Here is an 8,501-nt window from a genome sequence, read left to right as displayed (position 1 = left end):
AATTAACAACTTAAGTAATTAGCAAAAAGCAAATTATTTAACTGCAAGATTACTTCAGAACAGGCCAGGAAGAAATAGGCTCATGACTTCTAACCAGTAGTCTTGAATTCTATTTTACATCTTTCTTCATATGAGACAGTTTATTTGGCCTTTATTAAGGCCAGCTGAGTTTGCTAAATTTTAAACAATACATCAGAGGTAAGAGGGGAACAATTTTTATTTTATATTAGACCAAAAAGCTTCTGTTTCTGTTCTATGTCTTCGGATTCCTCTACAAACAGATGCATTTTAAAATATTGCTTAATATCCAATGCAGTCAGTTTTCTGAACTTGATCAAACATAGGTAAAAATTGGAAATTCACAATTACTGAAGAGCAACATCACACTGCAAATAGGCTAACACATTGCAACTATGAAAGAAAAGTCATCATGAGGAATTATTTCACTGTGCAGTAAAATGTTCATAAACATAATTAGTAAGAAGTAAATTAATAGGAGCACAAATCAGTGCTAAAGCAGACAATTCCAAATCTTACTATTACTCCAACACAAGCTACATTTTTTCTTTTTCTCTGTAACATTAACAACACTGTTGTACCAACTAAAGGCATAAAGACTCCCTACAACTATAACAACAGAATTCCTGAAATATTGGTGGGTGATTCAACATCTCAAAATTGTCTTTCCTTGGAACTCATTTTTATGTGCAATTCATCAGTAAAACACTCTGGCGAACAAAGCAACCATTCTACTGGGTTTGGGGTTTGTGGGGGTTGGTTTGTTTGCTTTTTTAAGAGAATTACTGGGAATATGTTTTGCTACACATGTTCATGCTCCCAATTTTTATTTTTTTTTTAACAAATCTTACTTAAATTCTTATATCAAAAGACCAGAAAACCAGCAGAATAAAGCCTGGTTTCCCATGGCTTTCTGTCTAGCATTTGCAGAGCTGGCCCCTCCTCTTACCTTTTGCAGTTTACCCGACTTTTCCCCACCACCCCACGCAACACGCTGGGGCCAGTCGGAAGCTGGCTGCATGCTGCCTGGCTAATTGCCTGCTACCTCTTGAAGCATCTACCACACCAAGTATGATCAAAATGCCTTTCACCAGGAGCACTAATTTAAGTCCCTTCTCCACATCATGTTCTTCCTCACCTGTAAAAGCTAATTTGAAGAAAACCTACAACTGCAGTTTGAGTTTTTCATTTTCTCATCAATGCTTTATGAAATGGTCTAATGCATTCAAGAGCTAGCAGGGAAGAGACAGACTGACCCAAGACATCCCATTTCTTTAAGAGCAGGCTAAAACACACAGTAGTGCTCAGAGTAGGGAAAAAAAAGGACAAGTTTCATTTGTGAATGCATGATTTCAATTATGTATCCACCTCATTTCAGTGTGAAGCCTGCAATTGCAATTGTAAGTTTCTTGTAATTTAAGACCTTCAACTCTCTGAATCAAACACTTACAGACCTATTCAGTTTTAAATGCACACACTTTTTTTTAAAACTTCTGACTTAACTACCAGATAGCAATGGTGTCGGTTATCACTGTGTTGCAAAATTTTCTCTTAGCCTATTACAAATGCATCTGTTCTTTATATTTATATGCCATCTAAAATAAAAGCAAGGTAACATATAACCCATCAGTAAGTAAAAAAGCTCTTATTACTATGTGTCCTTGCCACTAAAGCACTATCACCCTTTTCTTCACCACATACAACTCAGACGAACTTAATCTCTCGAAGCAAATTCATGAGAAGCAAAGCTAAAAATCTTTTCAAAATATATGTATCAGGAGGTTAAACAAGAAATTAAGACAAAATAAGCCTCTGAATTACAAGGGCTTCATGAGGCTCAACCAGGCTGGGGGATAGTATGTTACCAGGTGCAGAAAAGAAAGACTTGGCAATGGCAGTTCCACTGACTTCCACATTTGTCTTGTCCCTGTTTCAAGTCACACTTCAGCCCCAGATTATTACTAGACAAGGTATTCATTGTGATACTCTGTCACTCTATTAAACACATTGGCATTTGGCAAATCATACTCAGTCTTACAACACAGAGGTTAAGTAACAACTTCTCTTTGCTCTGCTCCTATCCCCAAATAAATGGAAAACATAAGGCAAAGAAGTTATTATTTTCAAAAATTGTATCACCTCAGAAGACTGGGACCAATAATAGTTGATCATTTTGTTACATACTTTACCCTGGCTACGTACGCAACACAGTCACAGACTTACAGCTATGATAAATAGGTCCAACTCTGATCCCTGTGTGGAGCCATCTATGCCCAACACAGCTGGTTTAAACACCAGCTGCATCTGGCACAAGAGATGAAGGCTCTAGAAAGATGCTATACTGCACATATATAACTGGCTGCACTAGAAATGTATGAGACATTAGCATCAGACCAGAACAAATGGGAGCAGGAGTCAAAGGGCGAAGAAGAAAACTAAGAGGGTGAGATGTCGCTTAACATCTCACTAAATCCATGCATGACTCATTGGACATGGATCGTACGCAACATCTGGCTGGACTGAACTCTGACTGGAGCACAAACGGACACTGCTCTCCAAACCCTACAGGCATCAGCAACTGCACCGTTAACCTAAATTGATTTCCACGCACATTCTGAAAGGATAGGACATCAGAAGCTTCAATTAGTTTAGATCAGCCCATTAAAAATTCACATTAGGCATGCTCCCTCAGTATTCTCACCTCCCTTTTTTCTCTCTCCCCCCCCCCCAACAACTTGCATTAACTGCCTTTTGTTTTAAAATTAGAAGGCACTTATCCCAGTAGTTATTGCTGTAGAGACAAGTGGGGTACAGAAAGAGGTAATGAAAGCATTTTTGCTTTTCTTTCCACACTTCCCCTGCAGTTGCAGGAGTATCACTCCAGGTCAGCTCAGACCACCTTCCTCTGGACAACAGCTGTTAAACTGTACATAAGAAGTTTGACATTGCCTTGGCAAGTCAGATTTAAAAAAAAAAAAAAAAACAAAACAAGTAGAAAGCAGATGTACAGTAACAAACAGGAAAGATGACAAACACAATGTACAATCTTTCCAAACAACAGCGGAGCACGGCTATTATAAGAGACAAGCTGGATTTTCAAGTATTCGAGCAACTGGCAAAAACTCAAAGCACCAGCTGTTCCCCAAACCTGCTTTAGCCCTTTCACATCCCCAAAAAGGCACTGTAATTTACACTAGCGCTAAAAATATGTAGCTGAATTTCATGGTTTTTATAAGTTCTTTATATATTCACTAATACCACAAAACGAATGCCAATTCATTATACAGCCTCTCTACTTGTGAATGTTTCCTTATTACATTTTCTCAAAGACATTGTTCGATCCCGTTTTTAAACTGTTGAGAGTTTTCTTCTTATATCCTCTAGTAAAATATAACAAAGCTGAACATTTTTACCATGGAAAAAGAGCTTTCCACACATCCATCCTAAATTCTCCCTGAATATATTCTATTATTTTCAGGGAGCTTTTCATTGACGAATCTCACAGACCTCTAAGAAGAGAGAAACCACCATAATTCTCCTTCTATGGAGAAAAAAAACAAGAGAAGGACTGAATATGCAGTTTGTTTTAAGTGATGTACAGGATGGGATTCCATTCAAAAGTAAGCAACTAAATTTCTAAGACTACATATATATATGAGCTCCGTGTCCCTCTTGAGAGCTCAGCAGAAGCCTAGAGAGCAACTAAATCACTGCATCTATTGATAGATAGATAGATAGATACAAGAATTATATGGTGAGCTCAAATACCTCATGTGTAAGCTCTGTTATGCACCTACCTAAATTTAGGTGTCTGAATCTAGAACTGAATTATCACCTCATCAAAACCAGAGAAATACTGTCGGTTTCCTAACCTCTAGCCCCACAATCAAGTTACACTACCTCCTAATCACACTGCCTCTATGCCCAGGGCATTTCAACATTTCAAATGTTCACGGCCAGCTAAATTTTCCCATACCTAATGTCCTAACACTCAAGTCAACATGCTAAATTTCCATCTCTGAATGGCACCCAATATTGCCTGTTTTCCTATTCAAGTTTCTAATTCTAGATAGTCTGCAATTGCCCCACCTTCAAAATTTATGTATGTGCTGAATGGGAAGAGAAGGGAAAGCAGGAAGATGAAAAACACCAAACACTAGTTTTGTAGATGCTCTCCATCCACATTTTTTCCACAGAGTCACTATTATCGCAGATACCCCTCTGTCCTCCAAAGGCTCCTCATCTTTCACTACAGAACACAAAGGAGGGGCTACATGGATAGCTGACACTGCTATCCTCATAACTCAAGGAAAGGAATACACATGCCTTTATTCATGTCCCTTTCTGTTTTTTCTTTGTCCTAAATGATGACTGGGAATCTGATGTTTGGGAACCTTTCCAACTTAACATCTGCAAACATAATTTACTTCTTTATCAGTAATGACAACTTAAAAACAAACACCCTGGAAGCAGCAGATAATCTAGGAATCATTAAGTTCATGATCCATATATTGTCATTATTCTGTACTTTCTGAAGTTTGTCTTGTTTTTTAAAACTGGCTTCATTCTAACCAAAGTTTGAAACAACATTTTGTATACTGCAAAAGAATATAAAATATTTTGCCATTAGTTACTGTATAACACTGCTCCAATGTTCTAGAATAATTTGATACTTATCAAAAAGCATCTAAACAAGACTATCTGCAACTGATTTTTACAACATCTTCTAGTTATTCAAGTTATTATTCTTATAGCATCTTCTAGCTGTTTTAGTTCTATCAAGTATGCAATTCCTCTCTCAGCCAGGTTACAATGGAACAAATACAAAAAAAATAAAGTTTTACTAAACATCACAATTACGCTTTAAGTACTAAATACTTTACTTCTATTAGAGATATCCCAATTTAAGGGACAGTATATTTATTTTTAGTTAATATAAATTTTTTCATGTTTCCCCTAATTTTTAATGCAACTCTCTTGATTTTGATACTGAGTTTGCTGAAGCAAGGGCAAACATTTGTTAGAAGTATGTACAATGTCTAATAGAATTCTGTTCCTTAAGGATAACTAAAAATCAAGAACAATTTTTTTATCCACAGCAAACCACATCTTTCAACAAGACAATACATAAAGCGAAATGCCTAGAAAATACCCATCTCAAAAGAATAGCTAAAATTTAATATATAGCCAACTCTATCAATGTCATTTCCACAGTTCTTCCTCCTGATCTACCTGAACAGCATGACAGTCAAGGCTGGAATGAAAACAGGTTTTTTTCTTCTTAGCATCAGAGCACCACTTCTGATCTTCCTCTCACACCATACCAACCTGAGTATTAGCAATGACGAAACGGGCACAGAAATCCCTAAAGCAATTTGGTTTCTTTAAGAGAGCTCTTATTTTAACGTCTGTTGCAATGAGCTACTTCTGAAGGTTCACCAACTTAGAGGGTTGGGGTTTTTTTATTTGGCTGGGTTTTTGTCTGTGCTGAGCTCTTCAGGGCAGATTTTACGGTCTAGTGATATTATGAAGGAATCAGGACATTAAGCAACAACAAATGAAAGGGCACCAGGGGAGGGGATAGTGTTTGGTTTTGTTTATTTACAACCTAAATATATTTTATGCACCTACACTTCCCTAGCCAACCATCCACATCTCCAAAAACCCCGTAAGAAGCATAACAAAATTTTTGAGTTGGTAGTTACCTCTGCTAACACTGCGGGCCTGCAACACGAAGAGTTTACAGAACCATTAAAAAGGTGAATGTATTAATTCAGAAATTTCCTCTAATTAAAAAGTTGGGAGAGAAAAAAGTAAATGGATCTCTACAGCACTGAACATTTAACACTTGCAATTACCTTAATAAATTTAGTTCTCATCAGAATTTCACAGTAACATTAACTCTAAACATACACACACAAGATGACAATCATTAATGCATGGAAAAAAAGTCTGGAGAATGATTCAACCTGAAATTAAGTAGCTATTCTTTCTATGAAAGTACAGATTGTAATGTATAAGAGGTTTTAAAATATTATCAGCAACTCCGAAGACAGAAATCTGCCTTATTTTCTCTAACGCTAGCTGGATGATTTTTTTTGCCTTTGTCCTACAACCCCATCTTTGCATTACCTGTTGACTGTGGTTCAAGAAGATACTTGTGAACCTGCCATGCTGTAACAGTGTTAAAGGTCTCATCAACTTCTATTTAAGTACTTGTGTCTATAGCTCACTGCTTAATAAGCACACCTCAATGAACAAGACTAAGAGATTGCTTTAAAGAAGTTATTGCTTTAAATTTTCTTCCCAATAGAAGTTAAATATTCCAAAACTACAATCCCACCACTAACTTTTCTTCATCACAACATTCTTCCCCACCAGTTTCCAAGGAAATAAAAATCTTATCATTATAAAGTACAGACAGATTATGATGTATACAACCATAGTTCTTTTCAGGCCCAACTAAAACATATCTATGGAATACAGAACACACCCATGGAGTATCTTTTTTCCTGTATTAAGTTGTCTCATTGTCCAAACTAATGGATTTTGCAATTTATATTCACAGCACTTTGTCACATTGTCCAATATACAAAAAACATTGCCAGTAAATTAGTTTGGATTTTTTTTACCTCTCTGTTACTTAACTCTTTATACTTTCTAAAGATGCTTTTTTTTTATGAAAATACAGGAAAACATACATACACTGTATTTTTCATATTGAAGTACTTTCCTTTTTAGAATACTAATCCTTTACTTTATTTCATCACTTCATTTCTTCACCGGATAAGCTTTCCCCAGAACATCTGTGAATATCCCTCAGCTAGTTTTAACCTTTCTTCTTTTTCTCATGCTTACCTTTCCTCTGAAAGCTGCGATGTGAAAGCTGAGATCTTTGGTTGTGTCACCTTCTTCTGATTCACCTTCTCACTTAGAATAGCTTATCGCACTACCGTAGTAGTAGTTTCAGCCTTTAAGCATCTCATTCTCAAGTAGCCTTCTTGAATCTAATGCCAGATTCCTATTCCTTAAAGTTATTTTCATTAAAAGAAACACAAAACAATGAAAGAAAAACACTGTGGTCCCACTGAAGCTATTTGTTAAGCTTTTAAATAAGATTTCTCCTTCACTAACACGTTAGTCTTCCTTGGTACACTTAACGTTACTAAGATATTTAAGAACAGATTTGCTTACCTGAAATCTAATACAGGTTCACATATTGCACAGTACAATAGCTTGCTATACTGAATGCAATCACTCTGACAGCATCAGACCCACCCACCCTTTTCTACTCATCCTGTATCGTAATACAGATGATCCAGGACACCTTCACACATGACTAGAGTCCCTCGTTTCTAGATCATAAGCTGTCCCTTCTCTAAGGAAAATTTTGTTCATTAAGGCAAAGCACTGATCACGCTTTCTCTCAAAAGAAATAAGGCTAAAGGGTACTAAAAAAAAAATCCAACTGATTAAAGTGGAAGACATCCACATGCAGTATACTTGTTGCTGTAAAAAAAAAAAATCAGGGTAAAAAAAAATAAAAGAGTACACAAAGAGCATGACAAACTCTGGAAAAACGTGTTCAGAAGCTTTTACCCAAATAAGTAAATTTGAATCTGGTTTAACAAATTATATTACCTGACGCTGTGCTTGAGGGTAAAAGGTGGGTAGTCACATTAATACAGCATGCTGAATGGGAAAAAAAGTTGATTTGTGCCTGTGTGGGTTCATATCCGGACTAACCATCATTAAATTTATTAGTTTTTCTATATAAATCACATTTGCTCTTCTGTCTTCTCTCCATATCCACGTGGATAATGTAACCACACACACAATGACGACAATTCACGTTGTTGCTTTCCGCTGAACGAACACTGACCTGTTTAAAGTATCAACTAAAGATGCCGACACATTAATCTTGTTCTTAGTGTCATGGCTGCTCATCCTGCTCATAGTCCCTTCCAGATGGCTCGGTGTGAAAGGGGTGGTGGGACAGGGAAGAAAGAATATTCCATACTGTTCTGAACATCTGTTCCACTGCCTTTATAAATTAAAAAAACCAATCTTACTGCCACTATCAATTTTACTATTTCAGCCTAATACTACTAGGCTAACACCAAATATAGTATAAATGTTATGCATGTACATGAGAAAGAAAAAGACTTTTTTTTTCTGTGGTTCTAAATCACATAAGAGCATGTGTTATGTTTTTGCTGTCTTAAGAATGGACTTGTTTCAATAAGCAAGTACTTAACGCTGTACTGAAAACACATTTTTCTTTCTTATGACCTTTCTTGAAATCTGTATTATACTCCAACAATTTACTATCATCCCTTCTCCTACTCAAGCAAACAGAACCGAACTGAGTCACCATTTGTTTCCCTTTAGTTTTATTTGTTTGTCTTTACTGAAAAGATACACACTGTGCATTTGTTGGAGTTGTTTAAAATTCTATTTGAACAGTTTTGCACAGCAAGTCA

This window comes from Gavia stellata, chromosome 1 (genome assembly GCF_030936135.1).
Source record: "Gavia stellata isolate bGavSte3 chromosome 1, bGavSte3.hap2, whole genome shotgun sequence".
In the NCBI taxonomy this organism is placed as follows: domain Eukaryota; kingdom Metazoa; phylum Chordata; class Aves; order Gaviiformes; family Gaviidae; genus Gavia; species Gavia stellata.
This window is presented reverse-complemented; position numbering follows the sequence as displayed.